We start from the raw sequence: 27,666 nt of genomic DNA on the forward strand, positions 1-27,666 counted from the left end.
GGGTCGCTCCCCTATAGGGGGCAATTACTACGGCCATTTCTGCCCCCCTTGGGGGCAGATTGGCTACTTTTCAGCCAAAACACTAGATCACCAGGGATTTTTTTTTTTTTTGCATTTATGTGTTGGGGGGTGCCCCCTTGGGCAAGGGGCGCCCCCCCCAAGGGGGCAGAGAACTGTTGGCCTTTTCTGCCCCCCTTGGGGGCAGATCGGCCTATTTTTTTTAGGTCCATCTGCCCCCAAGGGGGGCAGAAGCCACTTAGGCACCAGGGATTGTGTGTGTAGTGGATGGGGGGGGCGCCCCCTTGGGCAAGGGTCGCTCCCCTTTGGGGGGCATGTATTTTAGGGCCATTTCTGCCCCCCTTGAGGGCAGACTGGCTACTTTTTAGCCAGATCTGCCCCCAAGGGGGGCAGAAAACACTAGATCACCAGGGATTTTTTTTTTTTTTTTTGCTTTTATGTGTTGGGGGGTGCCCCCTTGGGCAAGGGGCGCCCCCCCCAAGGGGGCAGAGAACTGTTGGCCTTTTCTGCCCCCGTTGGGGGCAGATCGGCCTATTTTTTTTAGGTCCATAAGGAAGCCACTTAGGCACCAGGGATTGTGTGTGTAGTGGATGGGGGGGCGCCCCCTTGGGCAAGGGTTGCTCCCCTTTGGGGGGCATGTATTTTAGGGCCATTTTTGCCCCCCTTGAGGGCAGACTGGCTACTTTTTAGCCAGATCTGCCCCCAAGGGGGGCAGAAAACACTAGATCACCAGGGATTTATAATTTTTTTTGCATTTATGTGTTGCGGGGTGCCCCCTTGGGCAAGGGGCACCCCCCCCAAGGGGGCAGAGAACTGTTGGCCTTTTCTGCCCCCCTTGGGGGCAGATCGGCCTATTTTTTTTTAGGTCCATCTGCCCCCAAAGGGGGCAGAAGCCACTTAGGCACCAGGGATTGTGTGTGTAGTGGATGGGGGGGGGGCGCCCCCTTGGGCAAGGGTCGCTCCCCTTTGGGGGGCATGTACTTAAGGGCCATTTCTGCCCCCCTTGAGGGCAGATTGGCTACTTTTTAGCCAGATCTGCCCCCAAGGGGGGCAGAAAACACTAGATCACCAGGTTTTTTATTTTTATGTGTATTTATGTGGGGGGGGTGCCCCCTTGGGCAAGGGGCACCCCCCCAAGGGGGCAGAGAACTGTTGGCCTTTCCTGCCCCCCTTGGGGGCAAATCGGCCTATTTTTTTTAGGTCCATCTGCCTCCAAGGGGGGCAGAAGCCACTTAGGCACCAGGGATTGTGTGTGTAGTGGATGGGGGGGCGCCCCCTTGGGCAAGGGTCGCTCCCCTTTGGGGGGCATGTCTTTTAGGGCCATTTCTGCCCCCCTTGAGGGCAGATCAGCCTACTATTTTTAGGCTGATCTGCCCCAAGGGGGCAGAAACCACTAGAACGCCAGGGATTTTTTTTAATTTGTTTATTTTTGTGGGGGGCGTCCCCTTGGTCACGGGGCACCCCCCCAAGGGGGCCATTGACCTGTTGGCCATTTCTACACCCCCTGGGGGCAGATGGGCCTATTTTTTTAGACCCACCTGTCCCCAAGGGGGGCAGAAGCCAAGTAGACACCAGGGATAGTGTGTGTGTGTGTGTGTGTTAGTGGATGGGGGGGGACCTTGGGCAAGGGTCGCCCCCCCACTTTGGGGGCACATGTACCCAGGCCATTTCTGCACCCCTTGGAGACAGATCAGCCTATTATTTTTAGGCTGGTCTGCCCCCAAGGGGGGCAGAAACCACTAGAACGCCAGGGATTTTTTTTTATTTGTTTATTTTTGTGGGGGGGCGTCCCCTTGGTCACAGGGCGCCCCCCCAAGGGGGGCATTGACCTGTTGGCCATTTCTACACCCCCTGGGGGCAGATGGGCCTATTTTTTTAGACCCACCTGCCCCCAAGGGGGGCAGAAGCCATGTAGACACCAGGGATAGTGTGTGTGTGTTAGTGGATGGGGGGGGGGCCTTGGGCAAGGGTCGCCCCCCCCACTTTGGGGGCACATGTACCCAGGCCATTTCTGCACCCCTTGGAGACAGATCAGCCTATTATTTTTAGGCTGGTCTGCCCCCAAGGGGGGCAGAAACCACTAGAACGCCAGGGATTTTTTTTATTTGTTTATTTTTGTGGGGGGGGGCGTCCCCTTGGTCACGGGGCGCCCCCCCAAGGGGGGCATTGACCTGTTGCCCATTTCTACACCCCCTGGGGGCAGATGGGCCTATTTTTTTAGACCCACCTGCCTCCAAGGGGGGCAGAAGCCATGTAGACACCAGGGATAGTGTGTGTGTGTGTGTGTTAGTGGATGGGGGGGGCCTTGGGCAAGGGTCGCCCCCCCACTTTGGGGGCACATGTACCCAGGCCATTTCTGCACCCCTTGGAGACAGATCAGCCTATTATTTTTAGGCTGGTCTGCCCCCAAGGGGGGCAGAAACCACTAGAACGCCAGGGATTTTTTAAAATTTGTTTATTTTTGTGGGGGGGCGTCCCCTTGGTCACGGGGCGCCCCCCCCCCAAGGGTGGCATTGACCTGTTGGCCATTTCTACACCCCCTGGGGGCAGATGGGCCTATTTTCTTAGGCCCACCTGCCCCCAAGGGAGGCAGAAGCCACTTAGGTACCAGGGATAGTGTTGTGTGTGTTTTTTTTGTTTGTTTGAGGGCTGTCCCCTTTGGCAAGGGTCGCTCTCCATGGGAACCCACTACTAAAGGTATTTTCTGGCTTCCTTGGGGCAGACAGGCCTATTTTTGTAGTAGGCCCATCTTCCCCTATGGCAGAATCCACTTAGGCACCAATTTCTAAATGTTTGATGGTGGGTTGTTTGTCAACTGAAGAAGTCTTTGCATTTGTGATAAAAAATGTTTTCCTCCTTTTTGTTCTAGTTCAAAGCTTTTGCTTTATTTGCTGTGGCTCCTTGCGGTTTTGGCGGTGGTTGACCTGCAGTTTGCACAGTTGCTTGTTTTAGGTAAGTAAAAACAATGTACTCCAAAGGAGTATTGTTGCCATGCATGAATGACATGTTTGTAGGGGGTGTACTAAATGCAGGATTGTGTGTGAAATTGTCCTTAGGTTTGTGCACAATGATATTTGTTTTGTCTTATTTCTAATTTGCCTTTCTTTCTTTATTTTTAGTGGGATATCATTGGTGATTGCTGTGTAGTTGCTGGTGAATCAAGCTTTTTCAGGCAAGTGAGCGGTATAGTTTTGAGTTTATAACTCTTACTAACAAACCTACACTTTGTTACTTGTCTTACACAGTGCTGGTTGTTGGTGGTGAATTTGTCCAGTTAATTTTAGCAGGAGAGATCATGGCTAGCCGCAGGATGACCGCTCAGCAGGTGGTTGGTATGCTTTTTGAGTCACAGTCTGATCATGACTATGAGACGGACTCTGCATCTGAGGCAGAGGAGGAAGTCAGAGATTCTGGCAGTGATGTTTCTGTTGGAGGGGAATCTTCTGATGATGAAGCCACACTCAGTGCAGATGAAGGGTCTGTTTTAGAGGAGGACATTGATGTGCCAATAGTGCAGCAACCTGGGGCTGAAAGGTTTCCCGTTATAAGACCTGATGTCTGGGTTGCCCCAAACATGGAGCAGCCAGAATTGCCTGCCTTTACTGGTCTCCCGGGGTGTAACGCCAATACAGAGAACTTTATGCCTATCAATTTCTTTGAGTTATTCATGGATGATATGTTTTTGGAAGAGATTGTTGAGCAGACTAATTTGTATGCGGAGCAGCATTTGAGGGACAACGCTGCTAGACTTAGGCCACACTCTAGAGCTGCCCAGTGGATTCCCACAAATTTGGAGGAGTTAAAAAAGTTTTTGGGTTTGACTTTTTTGATGGGGTTGATAAGGAAGCCGTCACTGGCTTCTTATTGGTCTACTAGTCCCTTGATGGCAACAGCTATATTTCCAGCGACCATGAGTCATAATCGGTATTTGCTTCTTCTTAGGATGCTGCATTTTGTTGACAATGCATTAGCCTTGCCACGAGATCACCCAGATTCTGACCGTCTTTTTAAAATTAGGCCTGTCCTTGATCATTTTGTAGATCGGTTTTCAGAGGTCTATGTTCCAGGCAAAGAGTTAAGTGTGGACGAGTCTTTGGTCCTCTTCAAGGGTCGTTTGGTTTTTAGGCAGTACATTCCTAGCAAAAGGGCACGATATGGAATTAAATTGTATATGCTGTTTGAAAGTAGGACAGGATATGTGTATAGTTTCCGTGTGTACACTGGTAGGGATTCTAATATTGACCCCCCTGGTTGTCCTCCCACTTTTGGAGTTACTGAGAAAATTGTGTGGGATCTTGGTAGGCGACTGTTCAACAAAGGTCACCATTTGTATGTAGACAACTTCTACACTGGTGTGCAATTGTTCAAGGAATTGTTTAGAGTGGACACAGTTGCTTGTGGCACAATCCGTTCTAACCGGAAAGGCTATCCAAGGGAGCTTGTCTGTAAAAAACTTGAGAGAGGACAGTGCTGTGCCTTGCGGAACGAGGAGCTGCTAGCTTTGAAATTTTCAGACAAGAGGGATGTCTACATGCTAAGTACCATCCATGATGAGAGTACTTCCCCTGTGACTGTTTGGGGCCAGGTTGCGGAAGCGCGCAAACCTGTGTGCATTTTAGATTATAATAAGCACATGGGAGGTGTAGATAGAGTTGACCAGAGGTTGGAACCTTATACTGCTATTCGTAAGTCTTACGTTTGGTATAAGAAGTTAGCACTTCACCTCTTCCACTTAGCAACCTTCAATGCTTTTATTGTGTTTAGGGATAGGTCTCCAGAGTCAAAGATGACATTTGTGAAATTTCAGGAGTCAGTGATAGAGAGCCTTATTGTGGTGGAACAGGCCAGAGTTCCTAGAGAAGCAGTGGTGGAGGATGTGGCTAGATTGAAAGATCGCCACTTTGCTGAGCACATTCCTCCCACACCCAAAAAAGACTTTCCAGCTAAGAAATGTAGAGTGTGTTTTCGAAGAGGTATCCGGAGGGAGACTCGAATGTACTGCCCAGATTGTCCTTCAAAGCCTGGGCTGTGTGTCGGTGCTTGTTTTAAGAATTACCACACCCAGAAGAATTTCTGGGAACAACCATGAGTGTAAACTCATGTCTGTTTTGTATTTTCATGTGTTTAGTTTCATGGTTAGCATTTCTGTCATGTTCTTAGTTAGAGCTTTTGTGTTTGTAGTTTTGTAATTCTTTCTACTTAGTTAGGGGTTCCTCTGTTTAAAAAAAAAAAAAAATGATGCCATTGTGTGTGGAGTGGGGCTTGGCTGAGAGTGTACATATTGACTTGCTGTTGGCTACTGCAACACACTGCCAGCCAAACACAAGTCCACACACTCCCATCAGCTGGTGTGATTGTTGTATCAGGCATGTGGGCGTATGTAAGTGATGGGCCCTTGAGTGGCGCTGTCTGTCGATGTGAGTGTTGTAATATGCTGGGCCCGTGGCTGGCGGTGTGAATGGCCTTGTGTGTGTCATGTATGAAAGTTGTGTGAATGGACTGTAAAGCGGTTGGTGCCTTGTCGCGGCTTTACAGCTCACGAGCTGTGAGTCATTGGTTCAGTTTTTTGCCTTTCAGTTACTAACAGTGCATTTCATTTTTGTGAAAGCTCTTGTTAGTAAAATTTGATCCACTGAACCATCACTCACCCTCGTGCCAAATCCAACCAGTATGTGTGGTAAAAATGACAAAACCTGCTCCGCTGTAATCAGGCGTCGCAGCACACCTGTGACACGCTAGGTGCCTCAGGTGGGACCCCGATGATGAAGCATGCCACCAACTTGGTTGGTGGGTGAGGGGTCTTTTTCACATAACCTAAGTGTGTTTCTTTTTTTAAAATTTTTAGTGTTTGGCACATCACGGACGTATGTGGGCACATCAAAACGATATATTACAAAACTACCTGTTTTTGGGGGGGAGACGGCACCTATGTTTTTGGTCCTGTGTGCGGCCATCATCTAGGGAAACCTACCAAACCCAGACATTTTTTAAAACTAGACACCCAAAGGAGTCCAGGGAGGTGTGGCTTGCGTGGATCCTCCAACATTTTCTTACCCAGACTCCTCTGTAAACCTCAAAATGTGCTTAAAAAAGCATATTTTCCTTACTTTTCTTCGTAGGATCACCACTCCAGCACAAAATTCCTACTCCCCAGCCCAGTGTTCCCCTCAGTCTCCCAAGTAAAATGACACCTCACTTATGTGGGTCCCCAAAGCAGAGTCAGTTTAAAGATGTATAAAAGAATATGTCCTTATAAACTTGCTGTGCTATCCCCTCTATCTCTACAAGTTTTGGGCCTTATTCTGTTGCAGGCATCTGGCCCACCCACACAAGTGAGGTATCATTTTTATCGGGAGACTTGGGGGAACGCTGGGTGGAAGGAAATTTGTTTCTCCACTCAGATTCCAGAACTTTCTGTCACCGAAATGTGTGGAAAATGCGTTTTTTTAGACAGAATTTGAGGTTTGCAAAGGATTCTGGGTAACAGAACCTGGTCAGAGCCCCGCAAGTCACCCCATCTTGGATTCCCCTAGGTCTTTAGTTTTCACAAATGCACAGGTTTGGTAGGTTTCCCTAGGTGCCGGCTGAGCTAGAGGCCAAAATCTACAGGTAGGCACTGTTTTCAATGAAAAAATGTGATGTGTCCATGTTGCGTTTTGGGGTGTCTCCTGTCGCGGGCGCTAGGCCTACCCACACAAGTGAGGTATCATTTTTATCGGGAGACGTGGGGGAACACTAGGTGGAAGGAAATTTGTGGCTCCTCTCAGATTCCAGAACTTTCTGCCACAGAAATGTGAGGAACATGTGTTTTTTTAGCCACATTTTGAGGTTTGCAAAGGATTCTGGGTAACAGAACCTGGTCCGAGCCACACAAGTCACCCCATCTTGGATTCCCCTAGGTCTCTAGTTTTCAGAAATGCACAGGTTTGGTAGGTTTCCCTAGGTGGCGGCTGAGCTACAGGCCAAAATCTACAGGTAGGCACTTTGCAAAAAACACCTCTGTTTTCCTTCACAAATTTGGATGTGTCCACGTTGCGCTTTGGGGCGTTTCCTGTCGCGGGCGCTAGGCCTACCCACACAAGTGAGGTATCATTTTTATCGGGAGACGTGGGGGAACGCTAGGTGGAAGGAAATTTGTGGCTCCTCTCAGATTCCAGAACTTTCTGCCACAGAAATGTGAGGAACATGTGTTTTTTTAGCCACATTTTGAGGTTTGCAAAGGATTCTGGGTAACAGAACCTGGTCCGAGCCACACAAGTCACCCCATCTTGGATTCCCCTAGGTCTCTAGTTTTCAGAAATGCACAGGTTTGGTAGGTTTCCCTAGGTGGCAGCTGAGCTACAGGCCAAAATCTACAGGTAGGCACTTTGCAAAAAACACCTCTGTTTTCCTTCACAAATTTGGATGTGTCCACGTTGCGCTTTGGGGCGTTTCCTGTCGCGGGCGCTAGGCCTACCCACACAAGTGAGGTATCATTTTTATCGGGAGACGTGGGGGAACGCTGGTTGGAAGGAAATTCGTGGCTCCTCTCAGATTCCAGAACTTTCTGCCACAGAAATGTGAGGAACATGTGTTTTTTTAGCCACATTTTGAGGTTTGCAAAGGATTCTGGGTAACAGAACCTGGTCCGAGCCACACAAGTCACCCCATCTTGGATTCCCCTAGGTCTCTAGCTTTCAGAAATGCACAGGTTTGGTATGTTTCCCTATGTTGCGGCTGAGCTACAGGCCAAAATCTACAGGTAGGCACTTTGCAAAAAACACCTCTGTTTTCCTTCACCAATTTGGCTGTGTCCACGTTGCGCTTTGGGGCATTTCCTGTCAAGGGCGCTAGGCCTACCCACACAAGTGAGGTATCATTTTTATCGGGAGACGTGGGGGAACGCTGGGTGGAAGGAAATTTGTGGCTCCTCCCAGATTCCAGAACTTTCTGCCACAGAAATGTGAGGAACATGTGTTTTTTTAGCCAAATTTTGAGGTTTGCAAAGGATTCTGGGTAACAGAACCTGGTCCGAGCCACGCAAGTCACCCCATCTTGGATTCCCCTAGGTCTCTAGTTTTCAGAAATGCACAGGTTTGGTAGGTTTCCCTAGGTGGCGGCTGAGCTACAGGCCAAAATCTACAGGTAGGCACTTTGCAAAAAACACCTCTGTTTTCCTTCACCAATTTGGCTGTGTCCACGTTGCGCTTTGGGGCATTTCCTGTCACGGGCGCTAGGCCTACCCACACAAGTGAGGTATCATTTTTATCGGGAGACGTGGGGGAACGCTGGGTGGAAGGAAATTTGTGGCTCCTCTCAGATTCCAGAACTTTCTGCCACAGAAATGTGAGGAACATGTGTTTTTTTAGCCAAATTTTGAGGTTTGCAAAGGATTCTGGGTAACAGAACTTGGTCCGAGCCACACAAGTCACCCCATCTTGGATTCCCCTAGGTCTCTAGTTTTCAGAAATGCACAGGTTTGGTAGGTTTCCCTAGGTGGCGGCTGAGCTACAGGCCAAAATCTACAGGTAGGCACTTTGCAAAAAACACCTCTGTTTTCCTTCACAAATTTGGATGTGTCCACGTTGCGCTTTGGGGCGTTTCCTGTCGCGGGCGCTAGGCCTACCCACACAAGTGAGGTATCATTTTTATCGGGAGACATGGGGGAACGCTGGGTGGAAGGAAATTCGTGGCTCCTCTCAGATTCCAGAACTTTCTGCCACAGAAATGTGAGGAACATGTGTTTTTTTAGCCACATTTTGAGGTTTGCAAAGGATTCTGGGTAACAGAACCTGGTCCGAGCCACACAAGCCACCCCATCTTGGATTCCCCTAGGTCTCTAGTTTTCAGAAATGCACAGGTTTGGTAGGTTTCCCTAGGTGGCGGCTGAGCTACAGGCCAAAATCTACAGGTAGGCACTTTGCAAAAAACACCTCTGTTTTCCTTCACAAATTTGGATGTGTCCACGTTGCGCTTTGGGGCGTTTCCTGTCGCGGGCGCTAGGCCTACCCACACAAGTGAGGTATCATTTTTATTGGGAGACGTGGGGGAACGCTGGGTGGAAGGAAATTCGTGGCTCCTCTCAGATTCCAGAACTTTCTGCCACAGAAATGTGAGGAACATGTGTTTTTTTAGCCACATTTTGAGGTTTGCAAAGTATTCTGGGTAACAGAACCTGGTCCGAGCCACACAAGTCACCCCATCTTGGATTCCCCTAGGTCTCTAGTTTTCAGAAATGCACAGGTTTGGTAGGTTTCCCTAGGTGGCGGCTGAGCTACAGGCCAAAATCTACAGGTAGGCACTTTGCAAAAAACACCTCTGTTTTCCTTCACAAATTTGGATGTGTCCACGTTGCGCTTTGGGGCGTTTCCTGTCGCGGGCGCTAGGCCTACCCACACAAGTGAGGTATCATTTTTATCGGGAGACGTGGGGGAACGCTGGTTGGAAGGAAATTCGTGGCTCCTCTCAGATTCCAGAACTTTCTGCCACAGAAATGTGAGGAACATGTGTTTTTTTAGCCACATTTTGAGGTTTGCAAAGGATTCTGGGTAACAGAACCTGGTCCGAGCCACACAAGTCACCCCATCTTGGATTCCCCTAGGTCTCTAGCTTTCAGAAATGCACAGGTTTGGTATGTTTCCCTATGTGGCGGCTGAGCTACAGGCCAAAATCTACAGGTAGGCACTTTGCAAAAAACACCTCTGTTTTCCTTCACCAATTTGGATGTGTCCACGTTGCGCTTTGGGGCGTTTCCTGTCGCGGGCGCTAGGCCTACCCACACAAGTGAGGTATCATTTTTATTGGGAGACGTGGGGGAACGCTGGGTGGAAGGAAATTCGTGGCTCCTCTCAGATTCCAGAACTTTCTGCCACAGAAATGTGAGGAACATGTGTTTTTTTAGCCAAATTTTGAGGTTTGCAAAGGATTCTGGGTAACAGAACCTGGTCCGAGCCACACAAGTCACCCCATCTTGGATTCCCCTAGGTCTCTAGTTTTCAGAAATGCACAGGTTTGGTAGGTTTCCCTAGGTGGCGGCTGAGCTACAGGCCAAAATCTACAGGTAGGCACTTTGCAAAAAACACCTCTGTTTTCCTTCACCAATTTGGCTGTGTCCACGTTGCGCTTTGGGGCATTTCCTGTCACGGGCGCTAGGCCTACCCACACAAGTGAGGTATCATTTTTATCGGGAGACGTGGGGGAATGCTGGGTGGAAGGATATTCGTGGCTCCTCTCAGATTCCAGAACTTTCTGCCACAGAAATGTGAGGAACATGTGTTTTTTTAGCCAAATTTTGAGGTTTGCAAAGGATTCTGGGTAACAGAACCTGGTCCGAGCCACACAAGTCACCCCATCTTGGATTCCCCTAGGTCTCTAGTTTTCAGAAATGCACAGGTTTGGTAGGTTTCCCTAGGTGCCGGCTGAGCTACAGGCCAAAATCTACAGGTAGGCACTTTGCAAAAAACACCTCTGTTTTCCTTCACAAATTTGGATGTGTCCACGTTGCGCTTTGGGGCGTTTCCTGTCGCGGCGCTAGGCCTACCCACACAAGTGAGGTATCATTTTTATCGGGAGACGTGGGGGAATGCTGGGTGGAAGGAAATTCGTGGCTCCTCTCAGATTCCAGAACTTTCTGCCACAGAAATGTGAGGAACATGTGTTTTTTTAGCCAAATTTTGAGGTTTGCAAAGGATTCTGGGTAACAGAACCTGGTCCGAGCCACACAAGTCACCCCATCTTGGATTCCCCTATGTCTCTAGTTTTCAGAAATGCACAGGTTTGGTAGGTTTCCCTAGGTGGCGGCTGAGCTACAGGCCAAAATCTACAGGTAGGCACTTTGCAAAAAACACCTCTGTTTTCCTTCACCAATTTGGCTGTGTCCACGTTGCGCTTTGGGGCATTTCCTGTCACGGGCGCTAGGCCTACCCACACAAGTGAGGTATCATTTTTATCGGGAGACGTGGGGGAACGCTGGGTGGAAGGAAATTTGTGGCTCCTCTCAGATTCCAGAACTTTCTGCCACAGAAATGTGAGGAACATGTGTTTTTTTAGCCAAATTTTGAGGTTTGCAAAGGATTCTGGGTAACAGAACTTGGTCCGAGCCACACAAGTCACCCCATCTTGGATTCCCCTAGGTCTCTAGTTTTCAGAAATGCACAGGTTTGGTAGGTTTCCCTAGGTGGCGGCTGAGCTACAGGCCAAAATCTACAGGTAGGCACTTTGCAAAAAACACCTCTGTTTTCCTTCACAAATTTGGATGTGTCCACGTTGCGCTTTGGGGCGTTTCCTGTCGCGGGCGCTAGGCCTACCCACACAAGTGAGGTATCATTTTTATCGGGAGACATGGGGGAACGCTGGGTGGAAGGAAATTCGTGGCTCCTCTCAGATTCCAGAACTTTCTGCCACAGAAATGTGAGGAACATGTGTTTTTTTAGCCACATTTTGAGGTTTGCAAAGGATTCTGGGTAACAGAACCTGGTCCGAGCCACACAAGCCACCCCATCTTGGATTCCCCTAGGTCTCTAGTTTTCAGAAATGCACAGGTTTGGTAGGTTTCCCTAGGTGGCGGCTGAGCTACAGGCCAAAATCTACAGGTAGGCACTTTGCAAAAAACACCTCTGTTTTCCTTCACAAATTTGGATGTGTCCACGTTGCGCTTTGGGGCGTTTCCTGTCGCGGGCGCTAGGCCTACCCACACAAGTGAGGTATCATTTTTATTGGGAGACGTGGGGGAACGCTGGGTGGAAGGAAATTCGTGGCTCCTCTCAGATTCCAGAACTTTCTGCCACAGAAATGTGAGGAACATGTGTTTTTTTAGCCACATTTTGAGGTTTGCAAAGGATTCTGGGTAACAGAACCTGGTCCGAGCCACACAAGTCACCCCATCTTGGATTCCCCTAGGTCTCTAGTTTTCAGAAATGCACAGGTTTGGTAGGTTTCCCTAGGTGGCGGCTGAGCTACAGGCCAAAATCTACAGGTAGGCACTTTGCAAAAAACACCTCTGTTTTCCTTCACAAATTTGGATGTGTCCACGTTGCGCTTTGGGGCGTTTCCTGTCGCGGGCGCTAGGCCTACCCACACAAGTGAGGTATCATTTTTATCGGGAGACGTGGGGGAACGCTGGTTGGAAGGAAATTCGTGGCTCCTCTCAGATTCCAGAACTTTCTGCCACAGAAATGTGAGGAACATGTGTTTTTTTAGCCACATTTTGAGGTTTGCAAAGGATTCTGGGTAACAGAACCTGGTCCGAGCCACACAAGTCACCCCATCTTGGATTCCCCTAGGTCTCTAGCTTTCAGAAATGCACAGGTTTGGTATGTTTCCCTATGTGGCGGCTGAGCTACAGGCCAAAATCTACAGGTAGGCACTTTGCAAAAAACACCTCTGTTTTCCTTCACCAATTTGGATGTGTCCACGTTGCGCTTTGGGGCGTTTCCTGTCGCGGGCGCTAGGCCTACCCACACAAGTGAGGTATCATTTTTATTGGGAGACGTGGGGGAACGCTGGGTGGAAGGAAATTCGTGGCTCCTCTCAGATTCCAGAACTTTCTGCCACAGAAATGTGAGGAACATGTGTTTTTTTAGCCAAATTTTGAGGTTTGCAAAGGATTCTGGGTAACAGAACCTGGTCCGAGCCACACAAGTCACCCCATCTTGGATTCCCCTAGGTCTCTAGTTTTCAGAAATGCACAGGTTTGGTAGGTTTCCCTAGGTGGCGGCTGAGCTACAGGCCAAAATCTACAGGTAGGCACTTTGCAAAAAACACCTCTGTTTTCCTTCACCAATTTGGCTGTGTCCACGTTGCGCTTTGGGGCATTTCCTGTCACGGGCGCTAGGCCTACCCACACAAGTGAGGTATCATTTTTATCGGGAGACGTGGGGGAATGCTGGGTGGAAGGATATTCGTGGCTCCTCTCAGATTCCAGAACTTTCTGCCACAGAAATGTGAGGAACATGTGTTTTTTTAGCCAAATTTTGAGGTTTGCAAAGGATTCTGGGTAACAGAACCTGGTCCGAGCCACACAAGTCACCCCATCTTGGATTCCCCTAGGTCTCTAGTTTTCAGAAATGCACAGGTTTGGTAGGTTTCCCTAGGTGCCGGCTGAGCTACAGGCCAAAATCTACAGGTAGGCACTTTGCAAAAAACACCTCTGTTTTCCTTCACAAATTTGGATGTGTCCACGTTGCGCTTTGGGGCGTTTCCTGTCGCGGCGCTAGGCCTACCCACACAAGTGAGGTATCATTTTTATCGGGAGACGTGGGGGAATGCTGGGTGGAAGGAAATTCGTGGCTCCTCTCAGATTCCAGAACTTTCTGCCACAGAAATGTGAGGAACATGTGTTTTTTTAGCCAAATTTTGAGGTTTGCAAAGGATTCTGGGTAACAGAACCTGGTCCGAGCCACACAAGTCACCCCATCTTGGATTCCCCTAGGTCTCTAGTTTTCAGAAATGCACAGGTTTGGTAGGTTTCCCTAGGTGGCGGCTGAGCTACAGGCCAAAATCTACAGGTAGGCACTTTGCAAAAAACACCTCTGTTTTCCTTCACCAATTTGGCTGTGTCCACGTTGCGCTTTGGGGCATTTCCTGTCACGGGCGCTAGGCCTACCCACACAAGTGAGGTATCATTTTTATCGGGAGACGTGGGGGAACGCTGGGTGGAAGGAAATTTGTGGCTCCTCCCAGATTCCAGAACTTTCTGCCACAGAAATGTGAGGAACATGTGTTTTTTTAGCCACATTTTGAGGTTTGCAAAGGATTCTGGGTAACAGAACCTGGTCCGAGTCACACAAGTCACCCCATCTTGGATTCCCCTAGGTCTCTAGTTTTCAGAAATGCACAGGTTTGGTAGGTTTCCCTAGGTGGCGGCTGAGCTACAGGCCAAAATCTACAGGTAGGCACTTTGCAAAAAACACCTCTGTTTTCCTTCACAAATTTGGATGTGTCCACGTTGCGCTTTGGGGCGTTTCCTGTCGCGGGCGCTAGGCCTACCCACACAAGTGAGGTATCATTTTTATTGGGAGACGTGGGGGAACGCTGGGTGGAAGGAAATTCGTGGCTCCTCTCAGATTCCAGAACTTTCTGCCACAGAAATGTGAGGAACATGTGTTTTTTTAGCCAAATTTTGAGGTTTGCAAAGGATTCTGGGTAACAGAACCTGGTCCGAGCCACACAAGTCACCCCATCTTGGATTCCCCTAGGTCTCTAGTTTTCAGAAATGCACAGGTTTGGTAGGTTTCCCTAGGTGGCGGCTGAGCTACAGGCCAAAATCTACAGGTAGGCACTTTGCAAAAAACACCTCTGTTTTCCTTCACCAATTTGGCTGTGTCCACGTTGCGCTTTGGGGCATTTCCTGTCACGGGCGCTAGGCCTACCCACACAAGTGAGGTATCATTTTTATCGGGAGACGTGGGGGAATGCTGGGTGGAAGGATATTCGTGGCTCCTCTCAGATTCCAGAACTTTCTGCCACAGAAATGTGAGGAACATGTGTTTTTTTAGCCAAATTTTGAGGTTTGCAAAGGATTCTGGGTAACAGAACCTGGTCCGAGCCACACAAGTCACCCCATCTTGGATTCCCCTAGGTCTCTAGTTTTCAGAAATGCACAGGTTTGGTAGGTTTCCCTAGGTGCCGGCTGAGCTACAGGCCAAAATCTACAGGTAGGCACTTTGCAAAAAACACCTCTGTTTTCCTTCACAAATTTGGATGTGTCCACGTTGCGCTTTGGGGCGTTTCCTGTCGCGGCGCTAGGCCTACCCACACAAGTGAGGTATCATTTTTATCGGGAGACGTGGGGGAATGCTGGGTGGAAGGAAATTCGTGGCTCCTCTCAGATTCCAGAACTTTCTGCCACAGAAATGTGAGGAACATGTGTTTTTTTAGCCACATTTTGAGGTTTGCAAAGGATTCTGGGTAACAGAACCTGGTCCGAGCCACACAAGTCACCCCATCTTGGATTCCCCTAGGTCTCTAGTTTTCAGAAATGCACAGGTTTGGTAGGTTTCCCTAGGTGGCGGCTGAGCTACAGGCCAAAATCTACAGGTAGGCACTTTGCAAAAAACACCTCTGTTTTCCTTCACCAATTTGGCTGTGTCCACGTTGCGCTTTGGTGCATTTCCTGTCACGGGCGCTAGGCCTACCCACACAAGTGAGGTATCATTTTTATCGGGAGACGTGGGGGAACGCTGGGTGGAAGGAAATTTGTGGCTCCTCCCAGATTCCAGAACTTTGTGCCACAGAAAAGTGAGGAACATGTGTTTTTTTAGCCAAATTTTGAGGTTTTCAAAGGATTCTGGGTAACAGAACCTGGTCCGAGCCACACAAGTCACCCCATCTTGGATTCCCCTAGGTCTCTAGTTTTCAGAAATGCACAGGTTTGGTAGGTTTCCCTAGGTGGCGGCTGAGCTACAGGCCAAAATCTACAGGTAGGCACTTTGCAAAAAACACCTCTGTTTTCCTTCACCAATTTGGCTGTGTCCACGTTGCGCTTTGGGGCATTTCCTGTCACGGGCGCTAGGCCTACCCACAAAAGTGAGGTATCATTTTTATCGGGAGACGTGGGGGAACGCTAGGTGGAAGGAAATTTGTGGCTCCTCTCAGATTCCAGAACTTTCTGCCACAGAAATGTGAGGAACATGTGTTTTTTTAGCCAAATTTTGAGGTTTGCAAAGGATTCTGGGTAACAGAACTTGGTCCGAGCCACACAAGTCACCCCATCTTGGATTCCCCTAGGTCTCTAGTTTTCAGAAATGCACAGGTTTGGTAGGTTTCCCTAGGTGGCGGCTGAGCTACAGGCCAAAATCTACAGGTAGGCACTTTGCAAAAAACACCTCTGTTTTCCTTCACAAATTTGGATGTGTCCACGTTGCGCTTTGGGGCGTTTCCTGTCGCGGGCGCTAGGCCTACCCACACAAGTGAGGTATCATTTTTATCGGGAGACGTGGGGGAACGCTGGGTGGAAGGAAATTCGTGGCTCCTCTCAGATTCCAGAACTTTCTGCCACAGAAATGTGAGGAACATGTGTTTTTTTAGCCACATTTTGAGGTTTGCAAAGGATTCTGGGTAACAGAACCTGGTCCGAGTCACACAAGTCACACCATCTTGGATTCCCCTAGGTCTCTAGTTTTCAGAAATGCACAGGTTTGGTAGGTTTCCCTAGGTGGCGGCTGAGCTACAGGCCAAAATCTACAGGTAGGCACTTTGCAAAAAACACCTCTGGTTTCCTTCACCAATTTGGCTGTGTCCACGTTGCGCTTTGGGGCATTTCCTGTCAAGGGCGCTAGGCCTACCCACACAAGTGAGGTATCATTTTTATCGGGAGACGTGGGGGAACGCTGGGTGGAAGGAAATTCGTGGCTCCTCTCAGATTCCAGAACTTTCTGCCACAGAAATGTGAGGAACATGTGTTTTTTTAGCCAAATTTTGAGGTTTGCAAAGGATTCTGGGTAACAGAACCTGGTCCGAGCCACACAAGTCACCCCATCTTGGATTCCCCTAGGTCTCTAGTTTTCAGAAATGCACAGGTTTGGTAGGTTTTCCTATGTGGCGGCTGAGCTACAGGCCAAAATCTACAAGTAGGCACTTTGCAAAAAACACCTCTGTTTTCCTTCACCAATTTGGCTGTGTCCACGTTGCGCTTTGGGGCATTTCCTGTCATGGGCGCTAGGCCTACCCACACAAGTGAGGTATCATTTTTATCGGGAGACATGGGGGAACGCTGGGTGGAAGGAAATTCGTGGCTCCTCTCAGATTCCAGAACTTTCTGCCACAGAAATGTGAGGAACATGTGTTTTTTTAGCCACATTTTGAGGTTTGCAAAGGATTCTGGGTAACAGAACCTGGTCCGAGCCACACAAGTCACCCCATCTTGGATTCCCCTAGGTCTCTAGTTTTCAGAAATGCACAGGTTTGGTAGGTTTCCCTAGGTGGCGGCTGAGCTACAGGCCAAAATCTACAGGTAGGCACTTTGCAAAAAACACCTCTGTTTTCCTTTACCAATTTGGCTGTGTCCACGTTGCGCTTTGGGGCATTTCCTGTCACGGGCGCTAGGCCTACCCACACAAGTGAGGTATCATTTTTATCGGGAGACGTGGGGGAACGCTGGATGGAAGGAAATTTGTGGCTCCTCTCAGATTCCAGAACTTTCTGCCACAGAAATGTGAGGAACATGTGTTTTTTTAGCCACATTTTGAGGTTTGCAAAGGATTCTGGGTAACAGAACCTGGTCCGAGCCACACAAGCCACCCCATCTTGGATTCCCCTAGGTCTCTAGTTTTCAGAAATGCACAGGTTTGGTAGGTTTCCCTAGGTGGCGGCTGAGCTACAGGCCAAAATCTACAGGTAGGCACTTTGCAAAAAACACCTCTGTTTTCCTTCACAAATTTGGATGTGTCCACGTTGCGCTTTGGGGCGTTTCCTGTCGCGGGCGCTAGGCCTACCCACACAAGTGAGGTATCATTTTTATTGGGAGACGTGGGGGAACGCTGGGTGGAAGGAAATTCGTGGCTCCTCTCAGATTCCAGAACTTTCTGCCACAGAAATGTGAGGAACATGTGTTTTTTTAGCCACATTTTGAGGTTTGCAAAGGATTCTGGGTAACAGAACCTGGTCCGAGCCACACAAGTCACCCCATCTTGGATTCCCCTAGGTCTCTAGTTTTCAGACATGCACAGGTTTGGTAGGTTTCCCTAGGTGGCGGCTGAGCTACAGGCCAAAATCTGCAGGTAGGCACTTTGCAAAAAACACCTCTCTTTTCCTTCACAAATTTGGATGTGTCCACGTTGCGCTTTGGGGCGTTTTCTGTCGCCGGCGCTAGGCCTACCCACACAAGTGAGGTATTATTTTTATCGGGAGACGTGGGGGAACGCTGGGTGGAAGGAAATTTGTGGCTCCTCTCAGATTCCAGAACTTTCTGCCACAGAAATATGAGGAACATGTGTATTTTTATCCAAATTTTGAGGTTTGCAAAGGATTCTGGGTAACAGAACCTGGTCCAAGCCACCCCATCTTGGATTCCCCTAGGTCTCTAGTTTTCAGAAATGCACAGGTTTGGTAGGTTTCCCTAGGTGGCGGCTGAGCTACAGGCCAAAATCTACAGGTAGTCACTTTGCTAAAAACAGCTCTGTTTTCTGTGATGTGTCCACGTTGTGTTTTGGGGCATATCCTGTCGCGGGCGCTAGGCCTACCCACACAAGTGAGGTATCATTTTTATCGGGAGACTTGGGGGAACATAGAATAGCAAAACAAGTGTTATTGCCCCTTGTCTTTCTCTAAATTTTTTCCTTCCAAATGTAAGACAGTGTGTAAATAAGACATCTATTTGAGAAATGCCCTGTAATTCACATGCTAGTATGGGCACCCCGGAATTCAGAGATGTGCAAATAACCACTGCTTCTCAACACCTTATCTTGTGCCTATTTTGGAAATACAAAGGTTTTCTTGATAGCTATTTTTTACTCTTTATATTTCAGCTAATGAATTGCTGTATACCCGGCATAGATTGAAAACCCACTGCAGGGTGCAGGTCATTTATTGGCTCTGGGTACCTAAAGTTCTTGATGAACCTATAAGCCCTATATATCCCCGCAACCAGAAGAGTCCAGCAGACGTAACGGTATATTGCTTTCGAAAATCTGACATTGATGGAAAAAGTTACAGAGTAAAACGTAGAGAAAAATTGATGTTTTTTTCACCTCAATTTCAATATTTTTCTTTTTCAGTTGTTATTTTCTGTAGGAAACCCTTGTAGGATCAACACAAATTACCCCTTGCTGAATTCAGATTTTTGTCTACTTTTCAAAAATGTTGCGGTTTCTGGGATCCAGCATTGGTTTCATGCCCATTTCTGTCACTGACTGGAAGGAGGCTGAAAGCACAAAAAATCGTAAAAATGGGGTATGTCCCCGTAAAATGCCAAAATTGTGTTGAAAAATTGGGTTTTCTGATTCAAGTCTGCCTGTTCCTGAAAGCTGGGAAGCTGGTGATTTTATCACCGCAAACCCTTTGTTGATGCCCTTTTCAGGGGAAAAACCACAAGCCTTCGTCTGCAGCCCATTTTTCAAATTTTTTGGAAAAAAACAAAATTTTCACTGTTTTTTGGCTAATTTCTTGGCCTCCTTCTGGGGAACCCACAAAGTCTGGGTACCTCTAGAATCCCTAGGATGTTGGAAACAAAGGACGCAAATTTGGCGTGGGTAGCTACTGTGAACAAAAAGTTATGAGGGCCTAAGCGCGAACTGCTCCAAATAGCCAAAAAAAGGCTCGGCACAGGAGGGGGAAAAGGCCTGGCAGCGAAGGGGTTAAAGAAAAGGAAAGAGACAACAAATAAATTGAAAGTTCAATTTAACTAATGCATTTTACTCACAACACATAATTTTATATTCTATAGGTAGGGTAAGTCACTCATTAAGGAAGTATTCTAAAATAAATTTGGTCTTCTCACCTATAGTGTTTGACAACAGAGTTGTATCAACTTAGAAAAGAAAATTGAAAAACGAGATTTCTATTGCACTCTATTCTGTTATCAGATCCAGTAAAGTTTGTGATGCAGGTTCTGTGGCCTAGGTGGTTAAAGTGTCTTTATGGAAAACAGGAGATCCTAACTTCAACTCTTAGCAGCACCTTTCTCTTTTCATAGTTAAATAACAGATTATTTTAATTAGATGAACCTTTGATATAATTTCAAAATGAAAAATTTGAATCAGCTTACTATTGAACAATTCATCTTAATACTAAATAAAGTTCATAGTATTTTCAAGATGACAGAAGATAGACTGTTAATGTAAAATGAAGGGTATATTAAATAGGAAGATAAATAGGAAATAAAACCCTAGAGTTGAAGAGGAAAAGTGATGCAATCCTCTACAATAATAATTTGTGAAACACTCAAAAATGCAATCTACTTTTATGAGTACTTTTTAACAAAGACTTAGGTATTCTTCTTAAGTGATGGCAAATTCTTTTATGTCTAACATAATAACACAGATAAAGAAGACTCCACAAAAGGCACTGAGAACCAATAATGGCAACTAAGTGAATTATTCAATCTCCTTAGGATAAAGAGATGCTGTGGCTTAGTGGTTAAAGCGCCTGTTTCATAAACAGGAAATCCTGAATTCAAATCTCAGCAGTACCTCAATTTTGCTCCAAACTTATAGAATTTAATTTCTGCAAGAAAATGTTAAATACAATTTAAAAACAAGAGTAAACTCCTATTCACTTTAGAATGCTTCATCTCATAATGAAATAAGCACTTGGTATTTTGCAGAATTTCAAAGCAATACCATGCATGAATAAGGGAAATGAGAATTACAACGACCAGGAAAGAGATTACAATTCAATTTAGAGTTGAATTTAACTAATGCATTTCACTCACAAGACATAATTCAATATTCTAGAAGAACGGTAAGCCACCTCTTATGGAAGTATTTTTAAATAAATTTGGTGTTCTCACCTACAGTGTTTCAGAACAGAGTTGTGTGAACTTAGAAAAGAAAATTAAAAAAACAAAACTGATTTCTATTTCACTCCATTCAGCTAACTATTTCATAGAACTTTGTCATACAGGTGCTGTGGCTCTGCTGGTTAAAGCGCCTGTCTAGTAAACAGGAGATCTTGAGTTCAAATCTCAGCAGCACCTTCATATTTTAATTGTTAAATTATAGATCAGTTTCCTGAGATGCTTCTCTAACACAATTTAAAAATGAAAAATCTGAGTCATCTTACTAATAGACAGTTCATCTTAATATTAAATAAAATTCTGAGAATTTTCATTGTAACAGAAGTAATACTTTGAATGTAAAATAAATAGGAAGGTATATATGAACTAAAACCCTAGAGTTGAAGACAATTGATGTATTCCTCTACAATTATTATGTGTAAACCACTCACAAATGTAATCCACTATTCCAAGTACTTTTTAATTAAAATGTAGGTATTCTTCTTAAGTGGTGGGGAATGCTTTTCTGTTCAACATTTCACCACAGATAAACAAGACTGCACTGAAGGCAGTGCGGACAAGTCATCTCCACAAAGTCAGCTATTCATATTTTGTAAGATAAGTAGGTGCTGTTGTTTAGTGGTCAAAGCTTCTCTCTCATAAATAGGAAGTCCTGTTTTCAAATTTCAGCAACACTTTAGAATTAGTTCAAACTTTTAAAACTCAATTTCTTCAAGTAAACATTAAATATAGTTTAAAAACAAGAGTAGTGTTCTGTTGACTTTAGAATGCTTGATCACCAAATGAAATAAACACTTTGTGTTTTGCAGAATTTCAAAGCAATACCATAAATGAATAGGGGAAAAGAGAATGTTAAAGAAAAGGAAAGAGACGACAAACAAATTGAAAGTTCAATTTAACTAATGCATTTTACTCACAACACATAATTCAATATTCTATAGGTAGGGTAAGTCACTCATTAAGGAAGTATTCTAAAATAAATTAGGTCTTCTCACCTATAGTGTTTGACAACAGAGTTGTATCAACTTAGAAAAGAAAATTGAAAAACGAGATTTCTATTGCACTCCATTCTGTTATCAGATCCAGTAAAGTTTGTCATGCAGGTTCTGTGGCCTAGGTGGTTAAAGTGTCTTTATGGAAAACAGGAGATCCTAACTTCAACTCTTAGCAGCACCTTTCTCTTTTCATAGTTAAATAACAGATTATTTTCATTAGATGAACCTTTGATATAATTTCAAAATGAAAAATTAGAATTAGCTTACTATTGAACAATTCATCTTAATACTAAATAAAATTCAAAGTATTTTCAAGATGACAGAAGCTAGACTGTGAATGTAAAATGAAGGGTATATCAAAGAGTAAGATAAATAGGAAATAAAACCATGGAGTTGAAGAGGAAAAGTGATGCAATCCTCTACAATAATAATTTGTGAAACACTCAAAAATGTAATCTACTTTTATGAGTACTTTTTAACAAAGACTTAGGTATTCTTCTTAAGTGATGGGGAATTCTTTTATGTCTAACGTAATAACACAGATAAAGAAGACTGCACAGAAGGCATTGAGAACCAATAATGGCAACTAAGTGAATGATTCAATTGCCGTAGGGCAAAGAGGTGCTGTGGTTTAGTGGTTAAAGCGCCTCTCTTGTAAACAGGAAATCCTGAGTTCAAATCTCAGCAGTACCTCAAATGTGCTCCAAACTTATAGAATTTAATTTCTTCAAGAAAATGTTAAATACAGTTTAAAAACAAGAGTAGACTCCTATTCACTTTAGAATGCTTCATCTCATAATGAAATAAGCACTTGGTATTTTGCAGAATTTCAAAGCAATACCATGCATGAATAAGGGAAATGAGAATTACAACGACCAGGAAAGAGATTAAAATTCAATTTAGAGTTGAATTTAACTAATGCATTTCACTCACAAGACATAATTCTATATTCTAGAAGAACGGTAAGCCACCTCTTATGGAAGTATTTTTAAATAAATTTGGTGTTCTCACCTACAGTGTTTCAGAACAGAGTTGTGTGAACTTAGAAAAGAAAATTAAAAAAACAAAACTGATTTCTATTTCACTCCATTCAGCTAACTATTTCATAGAACTTTGTCACACAGGTGCTGTGGCTCAGCTGGTTAAAGCGCCTGTCTAGTAAACAGGAGATCCTGAGTTCAAATCTCAGCAGCACCTTCATATTTTAATTGTTAAATTATAGATCAGTTTCCTGAGATGCTTCTCTAACACAATTTAAAAATGAAAAATCTGAGTCATCTTACTAATAGACAGTTCATCTTAATATTAAATAAAATTCAGAGAATTTTCATTGTAACAGAGGCAATACTTTGAATGTAAAATGAAGAGTACATCAAATAGGAAGGTATATATGAACCAAAACCCTATAGTTGAGGCCAATTGATGTATTCCTCTACAATTATTATGTGTAAACCACTCAAAAATGTAATCCACTTTTCTAAGTACTTTTTAACTAAAATGTAGGTATTCTTGTTAAGTGATGGGAAATGCTTTCAGTTCAACATTTCACCACAGATAAACAAGACTGCACTGAAGGCAGTGAGGACAAGTCATCTCCACAAAGTCAGCTATTCATATTTCGTAAGATAAGTAGGTGCTGGTTTTTAGTGGTCAAAGCTTCTCTCTCATAAATAGGAAGTCCTGTTTTCAAATTTCAGCAACACTTTAGAATTAGTTCAAACTTTTAAATCTCAATTTCTTCAAGTAAACATTAAATATAGTTTAAAAACAAGAGTAGTGTTCTGTTGACTTTAGAATGCTTGATCTCCAAATGAAATAAACACTTGTGTTTTGCAGAATTTCAAACCAATACCATAAAAGAATAGGGGAAAAGAGAATGTTAAAGAAAAGGAAAGAGACAACAAAGAAATTGAAAGTTCAATTTAACTAATGCATTTTACTCACAACACATAATTTTATATTCTATAGCTAGGGTAAGTCACTCATTAAGGAAGTATTCTAAAATAAATTTGGTCTTCTCACCCATAGTGTTTGACAACAGAGTTGTATCAACTTAGAAAAGAAAATTGAAAAACGAGATTTCTATTGCACTCCATTCTGTTATCAGATCCAGTAACGTTTGTGATGCAGGTTCTGTGGCCTAGGTGGTTAAAGTGTCTTTATGGAAAACAGGAGATCCTAACTTCAACTCTTAGCAGCACCTTTCTCTTTTCATAGTTAAATAACAGATTATTTTCATTAGATGAACCTTTGATATAATTTCAAAATGAAAAATTTGAATCAGCTTACTATTGAACAATTCATCTTGATACTAAATAAAATTCAGAGTATTTTCAAGATGACAGAAGCTAGACTGTGAATGTAAAATGAAGGGTATATCAAAGAGGAAGATAAATAGGAAATCAAACCATGGAGTTGAAGAGGAAAAGTGATGCAATCCTCTACAATAATAATTTGTGAAACACTCTTTTATGAGTACCTTTTAACAAAGACTTAGGTATTCTTCTTAAGTGATGGGGAATTCTTTTATGTCTAACGTAATAACACAGAAAAAGAAGACTCCACAGAAGGCATTGAGAACCAATAATGCAACTAAGTGAATTATTCAATTTCCTTAGGACAAAGAGGTGCTGTGGCTTAGTGGTTAAAGCGCCTGTCTCGTAAACAGGAAATCCTGAGTTCAAATCTCAGCAGTACCTCAAATTTGCTCCAAACTTATAGAATTTAATTTCTTCAAGAAAATGTTAAATACAGTTTAAAAACAAGAGTAGACTCCTATTCACTTTAGAATGCTTCATCTCATAATGAAATAAGCACTTGGTATTTTGCAGAATTTCAAAGCAATACCATGCATGAATAAGGGAAATGAGAATTACAACGACCAGGAAAGAGATGAAAATTCAATTTAGAGTTGAATTTAACTAATGCATTTCACTCACAAGACATAATTCAATATATTAGAAGAACGGTAAGCCACCTCTTATGGAAGTATTTTTAAATAAATTTGGTGTTCTCACCTACAGTGTTTTAGAACCGAGTTGTGTGAACTTAGAAAAGAAAATTAAAAAAACAAAACTGATTTTTATTTCACTCCATTCAGCTAACTATTTCAATAAACTTTGTCACACAGGTGCTGTGGCTTAGCTGGTTAAAGTGCCTGTCTAGTAAACAGGAGATCCTGAGTTCAAATCTCAGCAGCACCTTTATATTTTAATTGTTAAATTACAGATCAGTTTCCTGAGATGCTTTTCTAACACAATTTAAAAATGAAAAATCTGAGTCATCTTAATATTAAATAAAATTCAGAGAATGTTCATGGTAACAGAAGCAATACTTTGAATGTACAATGAAGAGTAAATCAAATAGGAAGGTATATATGAACTAAAACCCTAGAGTTGAAGACAATTGATGTATTCCTCTACAATTATTATGTGTAAACCACTCAAAAATGTAATCCACTATTCCAAGTACTTTTTAATTAAAATGTAGGTATTCTTCTTAAGTGGTGGGGAATGCTTTTCTGTTCAACATTTCACCACAGATAAACAAGACTGCACTGAAGGCAGTGAGGACAAGTCATCTCCACAAAGTCAGCTATTCATATTTTGTAAGATAAGTAGGTGCTGTTGTTTAGTGGTCAAAGCTTCTCTCTCATAAATAGGAAGTCCTGTTTTCAAATTTCAGCAACACTTTAGAATTAGTTCAAACTTTTAAAACTCAATTTCTTCAAGTAAACATTAAATATAGTTTAAAAACAAGAGTAGTGTTCTGTTGACTTTAGAATGCTTGATCACCAAATGAAATAAACACTTTGTGTTTTGCAGAATTTCAAAGCAATACCATAAATGAATAGGGGAAAAGAGAATGTTAAAGAAAAGGAAAGAGACGACAAACAAATTGAAAGTTCAATTTAACTAATGCATTTTACTCACAACACATAATTCAATATTCTATAGGTAGGGTAAGTCACTCATTAGGAAGTATTCTAAAATAAATTAGGTCTTCTCACCTATAGTGTTTGACAACAGAGTTGTATCAACTTAGAAAAGAAAATTGAAAAACGAGATTTCTATTGCACTCCATTCTGTTATCAGATCCAGTAAAGTTTGTCATGCAGGTTCTGTGGCCTAGGTGGTTAAAGTGTCTTTATGGAAAACAGGAGATCCTAACTTCAACTCTTAGCAGCACCTTTCTCTTTTCATAGTTAAATAACAGATTATTTTCATTAGATGAACCTTTGATATAATTTCAAAATGAAAAATTAGAATTAGCTTACTATTGAACAATTCATCTTAATATTAAATAAAATTCAGAGTATTTTCAAGATGACAGAAGCTAGACTGTGAATGTAAAATGAAGGGTATATCAAAGAGGAAGATAAATAGGAAATAAAACCATGGAGTTGAAGAGGAAAAGTGATGCAATCCTCTACAATAATAATTTGTGAAACACTCAAAAATGTAATCTACTTTTATGAGTACTTTTTAACAAAGACTTAGGTATTCTTCTTAAGTGATGGGGAATTCTTTTATGTCTAACGTAATAACGCAGATAAAGAAGACTGCACAGAAGGCATGAGAGAACCAATAATGGCAACTAAGTGAATTATTCAATTGCCGTAGGGCAACGAGGTGCTGTGGCTTAGTGGTTAAAGCGCCTGTCTCGTAAACAGGAAATCCTGAGTTCAAATCTCAGCAGTACCTCAAATTTGCTCCAAACTTATAGAATTTAATTTCTTCAAGAAAATGTTAAATACAGTTTAAAAACAAGAGTAGACTCCTATTCACTTTAGAATGCTTCATCTCATAATGAAATAAGCACTTGGTATTTTGCAGAATTTCAAAGCAATACCATGCATGAATAAGGGAAATGAGAATTACAACGACCAGGAAAGAGATGAAAATTCAATTTAGAGTTGAATTTAACTAATGCATTTCACTCACAAGACATAATTCAATATTCTAGAAGAACGGTAAGCCACCTCTTATGGAAGTATTTTTAAATAAATTTGGTGTTCTCACCTACAGTGTTTCAGAACAGAGTTGTGTGAACTTAGAAAAGAAAACTAAAAAAACAAAACTGATTTCTATTTCACTCCATTCAGCTAACTATTTCATATAACTTTGTCATGCAGGTGCTGTGGCTTAGCTGGTTAAAGCGCCTATCTAGTAAACAGGGGATCCTGAGTTCAAATCTCAGCAGCACCTTCATATTTTAATTGTTAAATTACAGATCAGTTTCCTGACATGTTCTCTAACACAATTTAAAAATGAAAAATCAGAGTCATCTTACTAATAGACAGTTTATCTTAATATTAAACAAAATTCAGAGAATTTTCATGGTAACAGAAGCAATACTTTGAATGTAAAAGGAAGAGTAAATCAAATAGGAAGGTATATATGAACTAAAACCCTAGAGTTGAAGGCAATAGATGTATTCCTCTACAATTATACTGTAATGTGTAAACCACACAAAAATGTAATCCACTTTTCTAAGTACTTTTTAACTAAAATGTAGGTATTCTTCTTAAGTGGTGGGGAATGCTTTTCTGTTCAACATTTCACCACAGATAAACAAGACTGTACTGAAGGCAGTGAGGACAAGTCATCTCCACAAAGTCAGCTATTCATAGTTTGTAAGATAAGTAGGTGCTGTTGTTTAGTGGTCAAAGCTTCTCTCTCATAAATAGGAAGTCCTGTTTTCAAATTTCAGCAACACTTTAGAATTAGTTCAAACTTTTAAAACTCAATTTTTTCAAGTAAACATTAAATATAGTTTAAAAACAAGAGTAGTGTTCTGTTGACTTTAGAATGCTTGATCTCCAAATGAAATAAACACTTTGTGTTTTGCAGAATTTCAAACCAATACCATAAAAGAATATGTGAAAAGAGAATGTTAAAGAAAAGGAAAGAGACAACAAAGAAATTGAAAGTTCAATTTAACTAATGCATTTTACTCACAACACATAATTTTATATTCTATAGCTAGGGTAAGTCACTCATTAAGGAAGTATTCTAAAATAAATTTGGTATTCTCACCCATAGTGTTTGACAACAGAGTTGTATCAACTTAGAAAAGAAAATTGAAAAACGAGATTTCTATTGCACTCCATTCTGTTATCAGATCCAGTAAACTTTGTGATGCAGGTTCTGTGGCCTAGGTGGTTAAAGTGTCTTTATGGAAAACAGGAGATCCTAACTTCAACTCTTAGCAGCACCTTTC

At 43.4% G+C, this 27,666-nt stretch overlaps 6 non-coding genes across 6 annotated transcripts; all 6 read left to right on the forward strand.

Moving 5' to 3' along the window:
* The first annotated feature begins 20,555 nt into the window (after positions 1–20,555).
* TRNAT-AGU (transfer RNA threonine (anticodon AGU)) lies at positions 20,556–20,629 on the forward strand. Its single transcript has one exon. It is a non-coding gene; the product is annotated as a tRNA-Thr (tRNA).
* A 1,938-nt stretch (positions 20,630–22,567) lies between these two features.
* On the forward strand, positions 22,568–22,641 carry TRNAT-AGU (transfer RNA threonine (anticodon AGU)). The gene has a single exon. It is a non-coding gene; the product is annotated as a tRNA-Thr (tRNA).
* Positions 22,642–24,070: 1,429 nt separating this feature from the next.
* Positions 24,071–24,143, forward strand: TRNAT-CGU (transfer RNA threonine (anticodon CGU)). The gene has a single exon. It is a non-coding gene; the product is annotated as a tRNA-Thr (tRNA).
* Positions 24,144–24,573: 430 nt separating this feature from the next.
* On the forward strand, positions 24,574–24,647 carry TRNAT-AGU (transfer RNA threonine (anticodon AGU)). Its single transcript has one exon. It is a non-coding gene; the product is annotated as a tRNA-Thr (tRNA).
* Positions 24,648–26,074: 1,427 nt separating this feature from the next.
* TRNAT-CGU (transfer RNA threonine (anticodon CGU)) lies at positions 26,075–26,147 on the forward strand. Its single transcript has one exon. It is a non-coding gene; the product is annotated as a tRNA-Thr (tRNA).
* Positions 26,148–26,577: 430 nt separating this feature from the next.
* Positions 26,578–26,651, forward strand: TRNAT-AGU (transfer RNA threonine (anticodon AGU)). Its single transcript has one exon. It is a non-coding gene; the product is annotated as a tRNA-Thr (tRNA).
* The last annotated feature ends 1,015 nt before the right edge of the window (positions 26,652–27,666 follow it).

This window comes from Pleurodeles waltl, chromosome 12, assembly GCF_031143425.1.
Source record: "Pleurodeles waltl isolate 20211129_DDA chromosome 12, aPleWal1.hap1.20221129, whole genome shotgun sequence".
Lineage (NCBI taxonomy): Eukaryota > Metazoa > Chordata > Amphibia > Caudata > Salamandridae > Pleurodeles > Pleurodeles waltl.